Source organism: Oncorhynchus kisutch, linkage group LG29 (genome assembly GCF_002021735.2).
Source record: "Oncorhynchus kisutch isolate 150728-3 linkage group LG29, Okis_V2, whole genome shotgun sequence".
NCBI lineage: Eukaryota > Metazoa > Chordata > Actinopteri > Salmoniformes > Salmonidae > Oncorhynchus > Oncorhynchus kisutch.
The window spans coordinates 13,104,108-13,121,333 of NC_034202.2; positions in this window are offsets into that span (position 1 = coordinate 13,104,108).

The following is a 17,226-nucleotide window of genomic DNA, read 5'->3' on the forward strand; positions in this document are numbered from 1 at the left end:
TTTTTGGAGAGAGAGATATTGGTCTGCCTCTTCTGGATCTTTACCCTTCTTATGTATAACTGTAATGAACGCTTCGTCCAAAGTAGAAGGGAGAGCTCCATCCTCATTGGCCTGAACCAACATTTTGTGCAGGTAGGGAGAGAGCATGTTGCTGAATGTTTTATAGAATTCACCAGGGTATCCATCTGGGCCCGGGGTCTTGCCACTCTTTAGAGATCTGGTTCAGGGCAGGAAGATTACAGTCTTCCAAAAATGTTTGCATAATTAAGGGGTTAGGATCCGCTTTAACTGACGGAATCTGTCATTGATGTCTTTGGGGGAAGAGAGTAATTCCCCAGATGCAGATTTAACTTTGTGAATCATTCGGTCACCCACATTTTTTCGAAGTTGTCTGGCGAGTAATTTGTGTGGTTTGTCACCAAACTCAAAATAGTTTTGCTTGGCATAGAGAAAAGATTTAGCCATTTTAGCTGAGAGAATCTGATTATATTCAAATTTTAAAGAGGTAATTTTTTTATGTTTCTCCATAGATGGGTGCCTAGCATTCTCCTTATCCAGTAAGTGAATTTGTCCCTCCAGTTCTTCCAGTTTTCCTCTGTTTTGCCTACTCCTGGCAGCCTGAAAGGAGATGATACAGCCTCTCAGATAAGCCTTCAGTGTTTCCCACAATAATGCTGGGGAGGTCTCTGTGTTGTCGTTGGTATCAAAGAAAAATGTAATTTGGTCTCTAAGATATTCACAGAATGTTGGTTCTGTGAGGAGCAGAGGATTCAACCTCCAGACCCTCTCGTTTGGTACAATGTCACCCAATCTCAGGGAGAAGGTGAGTGGACTGTGGTCCGAGATTATAATATCATGATACCTCACATTACAGGTATAGGGGAGTAGTCTAGCATCCAAAAAAAAGTAGTCAATTCGAGTGTAAACATTGTGAACATGAGAGTAAAAGGAATATTCCCTACCCGTAGGGTTAGCAATCCTCCATATATCAAATAAGTAAATATGTAGGTATTCAAGAATTCGCTTGAATAGGAGGTAGGGGTTTGCCGGGTAGAGGATCTATCCAAATACTGGTCTAGCACACAGTTAAGGTCCCCTCCAATGACCAGGTTAGTATGGGAGATATCTGGAATCAGGGCAAGGACTCTTTTGAAAAAAGAGAAGTTAGAGTGATACACTTGCCCCACCCACCTACACTTAAGTCTGCTATGAGAGTTATTGTTCAGATGGGTTTCTTGCAAAAATATAATATCAGACGAGAGTGCTTTCAAGTGGGCTAGGACCTTGCCTCTCTTAATTGGTTTGTGTAAACCCTTGACATTCCAGGAAGTGAATGTAAGCCCCGCCCTCCTCTCGTTTGTAGTTCCTATGGTGGCCTGCATACCATGTAACTTGATAAAAAGGTAAGAAAGCGCACCAAACCATCACGATCAGCATATGTAGCACCTACACCCGAGCAGTATCCAACCCACCCCTCCCCCTGCCAGCACCTTTACTACTACTTTACTTTACCTAAAATCCCAACTATATGTTCACCTCTTACTATCCTAGAACTTCTACTAACATATGAACTGAGGAGGCTCCCGCGAATAAAGTGTTCAGTTGGCATCTAATAAACCTAAACAGAATAAGTTGCAACTTAAACATATTGCGCATTTAAGCGTCATCCTGGGTCAATCCCAGAGATAAGCAAGATATAGCCTCAAGATTATATTGCTAAGCACTGCCGGTCAAAAATAAACCATCCGCAACCGACATAGTCAGCCGTACCTTTACATACTGTGGGTCAGGAGATCGGAACAAGGATTTGCTAAATTAAACGTTCCCCCATAAACATTTTTTTTAAAAATAAAAAAATAAAAATAAAAAAACATTATATACATATATATATATACACACACATGCATACACACATGCACATACATACACATATATACACATACACACATACATACACACACACACACAAACACACACACACACATACATACACACATGCACATACATACACATATATACACATACACACATACATACACACACACACACAAACACACACACACACATACATACACACATGCACATACATACACATATATACACATACACACACACAAACACACACACACACATACATAAAAATATATATTTAAAGAATATGTATATACATCCATATGCACATATGCACATATACACATACAAACATTCATACCCCAGAATAACAATCTACACTGATTTAAAATATACACATACATAATACTAAAATGCTAAGAGAAAATAGTAATAAAGTACAAATAGTAATTATATGTATGCACACCTACACAGCCATAAGCACTACAGAGGGCTGGTGGGAATCTAGTCGGGAGAGCGGCCCACGGCTAGACAAAGGCAGAACGGCACAAAACTTCAACTTGCTAACCAGGTGTCTGCGTCTGCCCCTTCCCAACCATCACCCCCAGTCCCCTGCAAGCAACAAATAAATGGTATGGTAGTAAGAATAATGTAAGGATTGTAAAATAAATAACGAAACAAAACAAAAGTGGGGGAATATAAGTATATCCATCCGATATAACCAACCTCAAACCTGGAAGTAAAAATATGCATCGCTCTGAGCACAGCCGGGATGAAAGTGAATTTAACGTTAAATGAGAGCTCTGACCGCCATCCATTGGTCGGCTCAGCGTCTTACATGTTCGGTAGCCCTTGTTGAGCCCGTTTAATACGGTTTCACCCAATATGGTATAGTATGGATTCGAGTCCATGAGCAGACCCTAACACGCAATGACAAGGCACTCTAACCTGTACGGGGGATTGGTGTATATCCCCGGATAAACTTCTCTGCGTCCAAAACCGAGGAGAGCCAAATCTTCTCACCGGAAGGCGGGGTAATTCTTAGTCTTGCAGGGAAGAGTAAGGCTGGGCGAAGATGGAGTTTGTAGAGTTTGGTCATGACATCTCTGTAGTCGGCGCGATGCTTTGCCACATCGGGCGCATAATCATCATATACACGGAATGGATGCCCTTTATGTGACAGGTTGCCCCTCATTCGAGCTTCACGCAGGATAAGATCCTTGGTCTTGAAACTGTGACAACAGATGATTACTGGGCGAGGACGTTGGCCCGGTCCAGGCACTGGGACAAGGGAGCGATCTGTACGGTCCAGCTGGGGATCCGAATCCAAAACATCCGATCCCATTACGTCCTTCAATAGCTTGGCGAAGAAGTCGGTGGGGTGAGAGCCCGCCTCTACCCCCTCTGCCAGACCAACAACGCAAAGGTTATTACGTCTGGATCGGCCCTCCAGGTCCACCACTTTCACAGAAAGCCTCTGCACACTATCCTGCAATGACGTGCATAGCTTCTCTAACTCGTCGATCCTACCAGCGTTGAATTCAGAAGCTTTGTCAAAGTCCACAATACTCTGGCCATGCGAAGCGACCGTTCAAATGATGCTCTCGATTTTGGTGTCCAGTTCAGCAATAGTGGCCTTAAGATCCTCAGCTATAGCAACACGTAGCTCCCCCAAAGCCCGGGTAAGTTCTGTAAGTGTCACGTTGTTGCAGGTGCCTCCCGCCATGTCCGTCTCGTTGTTTAGTGGGGAGTAGGCCTCCGCTGTGGATTTATTGTCCTTTGGTCGCTTATTACTCGGCATTTTCATATAAAAAGTTACAATCTTGTATTAGAAAGAAACGTTTGTTTGTAAAAAGTGCCATAAAGTAGGTTAAATTAGATTATTTCGCAAAAAAGTTGCAGGAGCCTCTCACGCACAGCCGTTCACTCCAACATGCTAGCTCCGCCTTGAGCTAAAAGGTTTTTCAGTAAGAAAGAGGGGCAGAGAAGTTAAAGTCTGTCAGCATTATTCATGTTTGAGAAGGCTGTACCTAAGAAAGCACAGATGGGCTTTCTGCCTTTCACTGTTAGAGAGTGTCCCACCTCTATTAAGGTGTTTTAAATGCCAAAGAATGGGACATGTAGCGGATCTGTGCAAAGGAAAGAAAATATGTGCCAAGTGTGGAGGGGAACATGATTATGGTGAACGTGGGAACCATGTCAAAGTTAAATGTAGTAATTGTGGGGGGGGGAACACAGTGCAGCATTTGGTGGATGCCAGGTGCAGAAAGAGTAAAAAACATATAAAATCACTCATAATGTCTCTTATGCAGAGACTGCAAGGTAGAATGATGGAGATATCAGGGTTACTCCTGGAATAAGCGGACCTACTGTAGGAAATGTTGCTCATATTGGTCCAGACACGGATACAAGACCTGTTCAGAAATCTTGCTCTCGCAAATGTGTTGTTTCAAAGGACACCTTAAGAGTTAATCAGATTGACTTTATAGCCTTCATTGGAAAGATTATCAACCTGACTGTGTTTGTGGAAAAAAATAACTGCCAAGTTGAAGATCATTGTGGAAGACGCAACAGAGTTTTTAAGAGTAACAGATGTTACTATCGCCATGATTGTTGATATGTTGACTCCTAATAATACTAATGAGGGAATGTCTCAGTGTTACGATCAACTAGGAGTGGTGGTGGGTGGAATCAGGCGCAGAGAGCAGTGTTCAGTCTTTCCTTCAAATTTATTCCCCAGTGCAACAAAACACAGACACAAAACACAGCCAACACACAGGGCGTATAATAAGTTGCCGGTCCAAACAACAGGACAAAATAGTCCGGAGAATAAATGTACGAATAACTCACACCATCAAACACAGAGTAACACAAACAAGCCCGCACAAATACCCAGCGGGCCTAGTGCCCTTAAATACCCTACAAACAAACCCTAATACAAAACAGGTGTACCCAATTACCCAATAACCAAAAACAAACGGAAAGGAAATCGATGGCAGCTAATAGGCCGGCGACGACGACCGCCGAGCACCGCCCGAACAGGAAGAGGCACCGTCTTCGGCAAGGTTCGTGACAGTACCCCCCCCCCCCTGACGCGCGGCCCCCGCAGCGCGCCGACCCCGGCCTCGAGGACGACCCGGAGGACGAGGCGCAGGGCGATCCGGGTGGAGGCGATGGAAATCCCTCAAGAGGGAAGGATCTAAAATGTCCCTCCCCGGTACCCAGCACCTCTCCTCCGGACCGTACCCCTCCCAGTCCACGAGGTACTGCAGGCCCCTCACCCGGCGTCTCGAGTCCAGAATAGCTCGTACTGTGTACGCCGGGGACCCCTCGATGTCCAGAGGGACCTCCGGTACCTCACTGTCTTGTAGGGGACCAGCTACCACCGGCCTGAGGAGAGACACATGAAACGAGGGGTTAATACGATAATAAGAGGGAAGTTGCAATCTATAACACACCTCGTTTATCCTCCTCAGGACTTTAAATGGCCCCACACACTGCGGCCCCAGCTTCCGGCAGGGCAGGCGGAGGGGCAGGTTTCGGGTCGAGAGCCAGACCCTGTCCCCTGGTGCGAACACCGGGGCCTCGCTGCGGTGGCGGTCAGCGTCTCTCTTCTGCCGTTCACTGGCCTGCCTGAGAGAATCCTGGACTGCCCGCCAGGTCTCTCTAGAGCGCTGTACCCACTCCTCCACCGCAGGAGCCTCGGTCTGACTCTGATGCCACGGAGCCAGGACCGGCTGGTAGCCCAGTACGCATTCGAATGGCGACATATTCGTGGACGAATGCCGAAGAGAGTTCTGGGCTAACTCTGCCCACGGGACGTACCTCGCCCATTCTCCTGGCCGGTCCTGGCAATACGACCTCAGAAACCTGCCCACTTCCTGGTTTACTCTCTCCACCTGCCCATTACTTTCGGGGTGATAACCAGAGGTAAGGCTGACCGAGATCCCCAGACGCTCCATAAACGCCTTCCAAACCCGAGACGTGAACTGGGGACCCCGATCGGAGACGATATCCTCTGGAACCCCATAGTGCCGGAAGACGTGGGTAAATAGAGCCTCTGCAGTCTGTAGGGCCGTAGGGAGACCAGGCAATGGGAGGAGACGGCAGGACTTAGAGAACCGATCCACAACGACCAGAACGGTAGTGTTCCCCTGAGATGGGGGAAGATCAGTAAGGAAATCTACCGAGAGATGGGACCATGGCCGTTGTGGAACCGGGAGGGGCTGTAACTTCCCTCTAGGAAGGTGCCTAGGAGCCTTACTCTGGGCGCATACCGAACAGGAAGAGACATAGAGCCTCACATCCCTAGCTAAGGTGGGCCACCAGTATTTCCCCCTAAGACCCCGCACTGTCCTATCAATCCCCGGATGACCCGCAGACGGTAGTGTGTGGGCCCACCGAATCAACTTATCACGGACACCAAGCGGTACGTAACTTCTACCAGTCGGACACTGTGTAGGCGCAGGTTCAACCCTCAACGCTCGCTTGATGTCCGCGTCCACCTCCCATACCACTGGGGCCACCAGCCGAGAGGCTGGAAGGATGGGAGTGGGTTCGATGGACCGGTCCTCGGTGTCATAGAGACGGGACAGCGCGTCAGCCTTAGTGTTGAGGGAACCTGGTCTGTAAGAGATCGTAAATCTAAAACGTTTAAAGAACATGGCCCACCTAGCCTGACACGGATTCAGTCTCCTCGCTGCTCGAATATACTCCAGATTACGGTGGTCAGTCCAGATGAGAAAAGGGTGTTTAGCCCCCTCTAGCCAGTGTCTCCACACCTTCAGGGCTTTTACCATAGCTAGTAACTCCCGGTCCCCCACATCATAGTTCTGCTCCGCCGGACCCAGCTTCTTAGAAAAGAAAGCGCAGGGACGGAGCTTCGGTGGCGTACCCGAGCGCTGAGACAGCACGGCTCCAACCCCAGCCTCGGACGCATCCACCTCCACTATGAATGCTAACGAAGGGTCCGGATGCGCCAACACGGGGAGCCCCAGTGAACAGTGCCTTCAACTGGTTGAAGGCTCCATCAGCCTCTGCTGACCACTGCAGACGCACCGGCCCCCCCTTCAGCAGTGAGGTAATGGGCGCCGCTACTTGGCCAAAACCCCGGATAAACCTCCGGTAGTAATTGGCAAACCCTACAAATCGCTGCACCTCCTTTACCGTGGTCGGAGTCGGCCAATTACGCACGGCGTTAACGCGGTCACACTCCATCATCATCCCCGAGCTGGAAATGCGATAACCCAGGAAGGAAACGGCTGGTTTGGAGAACACACATTTCTCAGCCTTGACATATAGGTCATGCTCCAGCAGTCGCCCAAGAACCCTGCGCACCAGGGAAACATGCGCGGCGCGTGTGGCAGAATAAATCAAGATGTCATCAATATACACTACCACACCCTGCCCGTGCAAGTCCCTGAGAATCTCATCTACAAAGGATTGGAAGACGGCTGGAGCATTCATCAACCCATACGGCATGACGAGGTACTCATAGTGGCCTGATGTGGTACTAAACGCTGTTTTCCACTCGTCTCCTCCCCGAATACGCACCAGATTATACGCGCTCCTGAGGTCCAGTTTTGTGAAGAAACGCGCTCCGTGGAATGATTCCACCGCCGTAGCGATGAGAGGTAGCGGATAACTAAAACCCACTGTGATCGAATTGAGACCTCGATAATCAATGCACGGACGCAGACCTCCCTCCTTTTTCCTCACAAAAAAGAAACTTGAGGAGACGGGTGACATGGAGGGCCGAATGTACCCCTGTCTCAGAGCTTCCGTGACATATGTTTCCATAGCCACCGTCTCCTCCTGTGACAGCGGGTACACATGACTCCGGGGAAGTGCAGCGTTCTCCTGGAGGTTTATCACGCAATCCCACCGTCGATGGGGTGGTAATTTGGTCGCCCTCTTCTTACTAAAAGCGATAGCCAAATCGGCATATTCTGGGGGAATGCGCACGGTGGAAACCTGGTCTGGACTCTCCACCGTCGTGGCACCGATGGAAACTCCTATACACCTCTCTGAACACTCGTCTGACCACCCCTTAAGAGCCCCCTGTTTCCAGGAAATAAGGGGATTGTGAATAGCCAGCCAGGGAACCCCCAACACCACCGGAAACCCAGGTGAATCAATAAGGTAGAAACTGATCCTCTCCCTATGATTCCCCTGCGTTACCATGTCCAGCGGAATCGTGGCCTCCCTGACCAACCCTGACCCTAACGGTCGGCTATCTAAGGAGTGCACGGGGACAGGTGGGTCTATCTGTACTAACGGAATACCCAATTTACGGGCGAGTCCACGATCCATAAAACTCCCAGCTGCGCCTGAATCGACTAGCGCCTTATGCTGAAGAGAGGGGGAAAACGCAGGATTTTTTTTTTACAAAAACATGTGACCAACAGGGAGCTCTGGGTGAGTTTGGTGCTTACTCACCTGGGGTGGCCGAGGAGTGTTCCGCCGACCCTCTCGACTCCCAGAGGGACTCCTCCAACACCGGTCCGAGTGTGTCCTCTCCGTCCACAATAGGAGCAGGAGGAGCCCCCTCTGATCCCCCTAGATGCAGCTCCTCCCAACTCCATCGGAGTGGGAGTGGGAGAGCTGGAAGGTGGAATTAACAGGACCCCTTCTGAACGCCCGCGGGCAGCTAGCAGGTTGTCCAATCGAATAGACATGTCTATTATTTCATCCAGGGAGAGAGTTGTGTCCCTGCAAGCTAGCTCCCGGCGGACGTCCTCCCGGAGACTACACCGGTAATGGTCCATCAGGGCCCTGTCATTCCACCCAGCACCAGCAGCTAGGGTCCTAAACTCCAACGCGAAGTCCTGTGCGCTCCTCGTCTCCTGTCTGAGGTGGAACAGTCGCTCACCCGCCGCTTTACCCTCTGGTGGATGATCGAACACAGCTCGGAAACGGGGGGTGAACTCCAGGTAGTTGTCCCGAGCCGAGTCTGGACTGTTCCAGACCGCGTTAGCCCAGTCCAGGGCCCTGCCCGTTAAACAGGAGACGAGGAGGCTCACACTCTCCTCACCCGAGGGAGCCGGACGCACGGTAGCCAGGTAGAGCTCTAGCCTGGAGCAAAAATCCCTGGCACCCAGCCGCCGCTCCATCGTACTCCCTCGGGGGGGGAGAGACGCAGTGCGCCGGACCCAGAGGATGACGTAGGTGGAGTAGGTGATGTCGGCAGTTGGGGAGCTGGGGTAGACGTCGGTAGGCCACTCCTCTCCCATCGTTCCATCCTCTCCATCATCTGGTCCATCGCGGTACCAATCCGATGGAGGACCGCTGTGTGGTGGTGAACGTGCTCCTCCATAGTGGGGAGAGGGGTGGTCGCTGCTCCTGCTGATTCCATTTCAGTGGTGCGGGCTTCTGTTACGATCAACTAGGAGTGGTGGTGGGTGGAATCAGGCGCAGAGAGCAGGGTTCAGTCTTTCCTTCAAATTTATTCCCCAGTGCAACAAAACAGTCACGCCAACACACAGGGCGTATAATAAGTTGCCGGTCCAAACAACAGGACAAAATAGTCCGGAGAATAAATGTACGAATAACTCACACCATCAAACACAGAGTAACACAAACAAGCCCGCACAAATACCCAGCGGGCCTAGTGCCCTTAAATACCCTACAAACAAACCTAATACAAAACAGGTGTACCCAATTACCCAATAACCAAAAACAAACGGAAAGGAAATCGATGGCAGCTAATAGGACGGCGACAACGACCGCCGAGCACCGCCAGAACAGGAAGAGGCACCGTCTTCGGCAAGGTTCGTGACACTCAGTATGATGATCATTAGAGTCATGATTTTTGTTATCCTTCAGTGGAATTCCAGACGCCTTATTGCTAACTGTCAGGAGTTTAAGAAATATGTAATAGATTTAGAGATCAAACTTGATGTGATATGTGTTCAAGAAACATCTAGATTTTTTTATTCCAGGTTATTGTTCAATCAGATCTGATAGATCAGCTAAACAGGGTGGTGGGTGTGCTACATTCATAAGGGAAAGTCTTGTATATCGTAATATAACTGTCCCATCTGAATATGAATGCTCAATGGTGGAAATCTACAGTGCAGGTAGTAATATTAAGTTACACCATTTTTTACCACCCTTGTCGTCAACTATCATTAGAGGTGTTTGATGAAATATCAGGAGAGTTGGGCTCTAGAGGTATGTGCAGCGACTTTAATGCACATAGTAGTTTATGGGGAAGCACACATACAGATGCTAATAGTACTATTGTGGAAGATATGATGGAAACAAGAGAATTTGTATGTCTTAACGATGGATGTGGTACAAGAGTTGATGTTGTTAGAGGGGTTGCATCCGGCCTGGACCTCATAACGGCTTCTAACTCTATTGCATCTTTGTGTGAATGTAATGTAATGAATTATTCTACTGTTGGAAGTGATCATTTCCAGATTTGGTTTTACCACAAACTTAGATGTTACTATTCCAGATACGGTACCATTCAGAAGCAGACTGGGAAAGGTTTGGAGATCATTGCTTAAAGTCTATTGGACAGTTGTCTTTAGAGAGGCTGGTTGATGTATGTGCTGCCTCTGTGACCTCCGATTTTGAGTGCTGCGAATGTATATGTACCAATGAGTGAAGTGGGTGGTTCCAGTGAGTGAAGAAGGTGATTCCTTGGTGGACTGAAGAGGGACTGTTAGTCGAGAACGAAATAGGGCTTAAAGAGTGTTGCGTAGGAATATGACTCCTGATAATCTAGTCGATTTCCTCTAGTATGTAGGGTCATTAAGTCTGTCAAGAGAAATGCACGAAGACAGTTCTGCTTTACAATAGGCAAGGGGTACTGAACTGATAGATTTATGGTCTATGTTGAATAAAATGATTGGAAGAAGCAAGTCCACTCGAATTCCATTTATGGTTGTGGGTCAAAAAATGTCCGTAACTGATAAAGAAAAAGCTGACTTGTTAGGGAACACATTTGCTAGGGTACATACTGTAGTTGGGTTACTTTGGATGAAGTATTTAAGCAACGCAGGTGTGAGATTTTAAATCGTCATGTTAATGTGTACAAGAAAAGAGATACTGTTGACTCTTCTTTGGATGCTGTTTTTACCATACATGAGGTGCGTTCAGCCATACAACATTGTATGATTTTTAAGTAATTAATTTGCATTTTATTGCATGACATAAGTATTTGATACATCAGAAAAGCAGAACTTAATATTTGGTTCAGAAACCTTAGTTTGCAAATACAGAGATCATATGTTTCCTGTAGTTCTTGACCAGGTTTGCACACATTGCAGCAGGGATTTTGGCCCACTCCTCCATACAGACCTTATCCAGATCCTTCAGGTTTCGGGGCTGTCCCTGGGCAATACGGACTTTCAGCTCCCTCCAAAGATTTTCTTTTGGGCTCAGGTCTGGAGACTGCCTAGGCCACTCCAGGACCTTGAGATGCTTCTTACGGAGCCACTCCTTAGTTGCCCTGGCTGTGTGTTTCGGGTCATTGTCATGCTGGAAGACCCTGCCACTACCCATCTTCAATGCTCTTACTGAGGGAAGGAGGTTGTTGGCCAAGATCTCGCGATACATGGCCCCATCCATCCTCCCCTCAATACGGTGCAGTCGTCCTGTCTCCTTTGCAGAAAAGCATCCCCAAAGAATGATGTTTCCACCTCCATGCTTCACAGTTGAGATGGTGTTCTTGGGGTTGTACTCATCCTTCTTCTTCCTCCAAACACGGCGAGTGGAGTTTAGACCAAAAAGCTCTATTTTTGTCTCCTCAGACCACATGACAGGTGTCTTTTATACAGGTAACGAGTTCAAACAGGTGCAGTTAATACAGGTAATGAGTGGAGAACAGTAGGGCTTCTTAAAGAAAAACTAACAGGTCTGTGAGAGATGGAATTTTTACTGGTTGGTAGATGATCAAATACTTATGTCATGCAATAAAATGCAAATTAATTACTTAAAAATCATACAATGTGATTTTCTGGATTTTTGTTTTAGATTCTGTCTCTCAGAGTTGAAGTGTACCTATGATAAAAATTACAGACCTCTACCATGCTTTGTAAGTAGGAAAACCTGCAAAATAGTCAGTGTATCAAATACTTGTTCTCCCCACTGTATACAGCCCCAGGTCATGATCAGTTGTGCTATGTAGTATAAGCATCTACCTGTTCTCCTGGGATTATTTAATACAATTTGGAGTGAGGGTGTTATTCCTTCTGATTGGAAACGTGCAAAAATATTACCTTTTGTAAAGCCTGGTAAGGACCCTTCATGTGCTGATATTTATAGAACAATAGCACTGACCTCTAACTTGTGTAAACTGATGGAAAAGATGATAGTCAGTAGATTGTCATATTTCCTGGAACATAGAGGTTTATTGAGTCAATGTCAAAGTGGATTCCGTAAAGGTAGATCTACTTTGGATGCATTAGTAAAGGTGAGCAATGAATTTGAAAAAAACTCTGGTCATGAAAGAAGTCATGGCTACTGTCTTTTTTTTTTACATTGAAAAGGTTTATGACACTATGTGGAGAAAAGGCCTACTGAATAAGATGGAAAGAATTGGTATTGGTGAGAGATTATATAACTGGGCTATGGCCTTATGTAACCGCTCTTTTCAAGTAAAAATAGGAGCATTTTTATTTGATGCCTATGGAGTTGACAATGTTATTCCTGAAGGCAGTGCTATCAGTCCTATTTTCTTCAACATTATGATTAACAAAGTGTTTTCGAATGTAGGTAGAGGTATTAGGGCTTCCCTATATACTGATGTGGCTATTTGGAGGGGAAGGAATGTTTCTCATGTGATCAAATCTATTCAACAAGCTATAGTGGATGTTGAAAGATGGTTGATTGACTGGGGTTTTAAATTGTCAGTGGCGAAGTCTTTTATGTTCTTCTTGAATAAGAAAGTTTCAGATAATATACAGTTGTTTCTGTATGGACAGCCTATAAGGATGGTTTCTAAGTACAAATATTTGGATCTATTGTTCAATGAGTGATATAAATGGAAAGATAATGTCAATGTTGAAACAAAGTGTAAGAAGGTGATGAATCTTATGCGCTCGGTCTCTGGTTATGAATGGGGTGCTGACAGACAATCGTTGATTGATATTTATAGAGCTCTGATCAGGACGACAATTGATTACGGGTGTATAGTTTATGGAACAGCGCTAAAGATTTTGCTTCAGAAGCTGGACAAAATCCAGTGTATAGCTTTAAGGATATGTATTGGTGCATTTAAATAAACATCTGTATGTGCCTTACTAGTGTAGGCAGGTGAGATGGCTTTGGATATACGGCATAAAAAATGGTCATTAGCTTATTGGCTTATGTTGAGAGGCTGAGGTTGTGCATCCCATTGCTACTGTCCAAGATGATGGTTGGGAACATACTAGTAGACAAGGTAGTGGTTTTGGTTGGACAGTTGAAAAGATTTTTTATTTAACTAGACAAGTCAGTTAAGAACAAATCTTATTTACAATGACGGCCTACCCCGGCCAAACCCTAACCCGGACGACACTGGGCCAATTATGCACCGCCCTTTGAGACTCCCAATCACGGCTGGGATGTGATACAGCTTGCTCATGAGAGTGGTTTGAGGGACTTAGAGGTTGGCCCTCCTGTGGTGATAGGGGATGTTCTTCCATAGTTACTCCCAGATCCTGTTGTTGATCTAACCTTGGTAGGGAAGAGGAAAGATTGGTCAGAAGTCAGTGATATAGGGAAACTGGTTGACAATTACATTGGTAGAAGTTTTTAGCCTTTTTTACCTCTTTTCACAGATGGATCCAAGGACCCAGATAGTGGGCGCACAGGAGCAGGCGTTTACATTCCTGAATTTGATGTGCAGATATGTAGAAGATTAAGAGATTAACTTTCGGTATACTCAGTTGAACTGTTGCCGATAATAGTTGCCCTCCAGTGTGTGGAGGATATGGGGGAGGGTATGCTAGTAGGGCTCTTTTGTATTTTCTCAAAAGTACTGATTTAGGAAGGAGGATTTAGAAATGTTGTATGCACACTACAGCAGGTGGCGGCATACACGGACCGCCATTATATCATAGAAGAAGCTCAAACCACAGAGTTGTGGCTCGCTCAGGTGGTGTTGTCTGTATTCTTTGATACCATTTTGTGTCTAATTTTACTTAACCTAGTCTGCAATCAAGTTTGTATAGGTAAATATACACAGCTAGCTAGCTAGCTCGTAAACACTGTCAAAGATGCGACAGTTTTCTGCCAGGGTTTCTGTTGTTGAACATCACTGCGACGATTTATCCCATCAGTACCAGCATAGCGGTTGGTATGTGTTTTACAATTTTCACGAATGTTGTATACCAGAGTGGATCTCCTAAAAACAGCAGGTAATATCAACATTTAGTATCGGTGTGGTAAGGTTTATTTTGGGGGGTATTTCCTAGATGTATTAATGGCGTTGCAGCTTTAGTTTCTTTTAACATATCCTCGTTTGTAGTAAGTAAATGTATTGTGGTCCTTCCTTCGCTACTTGCATCTCTCTGGCTCAGCAGGAACACCTCTGGCCCTTAACATTGTGTGCGTTTGAATATAATTAGCTGTTTTAACTTTGAAATGCCGAATGACATCCATGTGACAAACCATGGTCTAACGTAGCCGATGTTGAATGCGATCCCTTTTCTGGCTGTGGGGTAATGAGTGGCAACCAGCAAAAATGCTAGTAGGAACTAGTGAACTCGGAAATGCCCGACTTGTCTCATTGAAAGCTGCACGTATATAACTAAACAAGTTAGCAATTCAAATAATCAGAATTTCTTACTTACGACTAGTATTTTTATTTTTTATTTTATTATTTATTTATTATTATTTTATTATTCACAATACAAAAATCAACTTACATTGCTACATCAAACATGTCTAGCAAACCAAACACAGGTATTAACAATGCTCAAACATACAGAAAATATCAATAAAATACAAAAAAAGAAACAATTTAAGTGCAATTATATTCACTCTGAAAATATCTTATTATAATGATATCTTTTTGTTATTCACTAGGGTTAGTGTTTTAATAAGATAATTAAATTCAATCAGAAAAATTTGTAATTTTGGTATAGAATTCTGGAATTTTTGTTTGTGTATAAAGTATTTGGCAACAAGAATAAAAAAAATACAATAATTTCAGTGGTTTTGTTATCATTGCAATAGTAACATATTATATCTTTTATGTTCAAATTATAGGCAGTGTTCATAATTGTATATAAGTACTTTGCAAGGTTTTCCCAAAATTCGGACACAAATTTACATTCAAAGAACAAGTGAGACAGATTCTCACCTTCTTTTTCACAGAAAACGCAGATATCATCAATAGCCACAAATTTGGACATCATAGAATTACATGGATATATCTTATGCAAAATGTTGAAGTGCACTTCCTTAACTTTGTTACAGTATTTGTAAGGTCTTAACCATGCATTTTTCCAGACAATGTTAGAAATAAGCATGTTCCAGAAAAACTTTCCTCTCGGTGTAAGCTGGTTTTGTGAATGAATAATTTGTCTTATATATTTATTACAACAAGATTTCTCAAGTAAGCCCACGCCTTCCAATCTGAGTTCTGGATAAACTTTGTGATCATTCCCAAAATTAAGATGACTTTTCATAAGTGTAGTTAGACCACTGGGAACGGCTTTGATCACAGAAATAAACTCTCTGAAAAGTATTGGAAACTCTTTCAATGTTATAAATTGTTCATATGTGAGAATATTACCCTTGTTGTCGAAAATATCAAGGACAAAGTCAATATTCCTCTCATGCCAGCTGGGGTAGAACAATGACTTATTCCTTACAGTTATGTCTGAATTATTCCACAAAAGAGCTTTATGAGGGGAACAATTGTGCAGGAAACATATTTTCCAGGCCAGTAAAGCTTGTGAAACCTAGTCAATTTAGCAGGTAATTTTTCAGAAATATAATGACATTTCAGTAAGAATTTAAGACCTCGCATTTTATTAAACACATTATTGAATCAGTATCGAGCAAACATTTTTTCAACCAGTTTATCTTGAAAGTGTTATTTATGTCAACAAAGTCCAACACTTCTAGACCGCCTTCAGCTCTTTGGTTAGAAAGGACATTTTTTTTGTGAGACTTATTTTTCCAGATGAAGTCAAGAAAGGTCTTATTGATCTCTTTACAAGTAGCTGGATTTACACATAACGATAATGAGGGGTACACAAAATGAGACAGTCCCTCTGCCTTGGACAGAAGTACTCTCCCAAGTAGAGAAAGATCTCTTTGTAGCCAATTAATAAATATATTTGTAGTTCTCTTAATTTTAGGAGAAAAATTCAAATGTTGTCTGACTAAGTGGTTTTTTGACAGATGTATTCCTAAATATTTAACACAGTCCTTTGCAGGAATATTTTCAATTTATTTATCATCAGAGTCAAATAAACATAAGATTTCACATTTAGAAACATTCAGTTTTAATCCTGATGCAATAGAAAATGCAGTTATAGCATTAACGGCATGTGCGACCTGGTCTTTGTCTCTTAAGAAAAGAGTAGTATCATCAGCCAGTTGGGACATTTTAATTTCTTTGTTAAAAATGGTTAAGCCATACAAATTTGCATCATTCCGAATTTCTAGAGATAGAAGTTCCACAACCAAAATGAATAAAAATGGCGAAATTGGGCATCCCTGTCGTACACTTCTGTTGATACTAAATCTTTTGGAAGTATTAAGGTTTAGTAGCACAGAACTATTTATATATTTGTAAAACATGCGAATTACTTTAATAAAATGTTCAAATCCAAAAATCCAAAAAGTTTAAGAGACCTAAAGAGAAATTAATGTTCAATTGTGTCAAAGGCTTTACAGAAGTCCAGAAATAGGACAACCGCATCTGAGTCAATTGCATCTGAATAATCTACAAGGTCCAAGACTAAACGAATGTTAGAGCTTATGTGACTGCCCTTCATAAATCCTGTTTAAGTCTCATTTATAATGGTATCTATTCCTTTCTTTAATCTTTTGGCATAAAGCAGAGCAATCAATTTGTAATCAGTATTTAATAAAGTAATTGGTCTCCAATTGTCAATGAGAGAAGGGTCTTTATCAGGCTTCGGAATCAGTGAAATAAGGCCCTGTTTCATAGTGGAGACCATTTCCCCTTTTTTAATGCAATCTTGAAACATATTGAAAATCGGGTCTTCTAGTAACTCCCAAAACTGTCTATAGAATTCAACTGACAGGCCATCAGGGCCAGGTGATTTCCCTTTTTTCATTGAATTCTCTCTAATTTCGCCAATTGACACAGGTGAATCGCAAACTGTGAGTGGAAATCATCCTCAATTACAGGGACACAATTCTGAATGTGGCAAATGTAACTTTCACAACCATCTTCCTGAG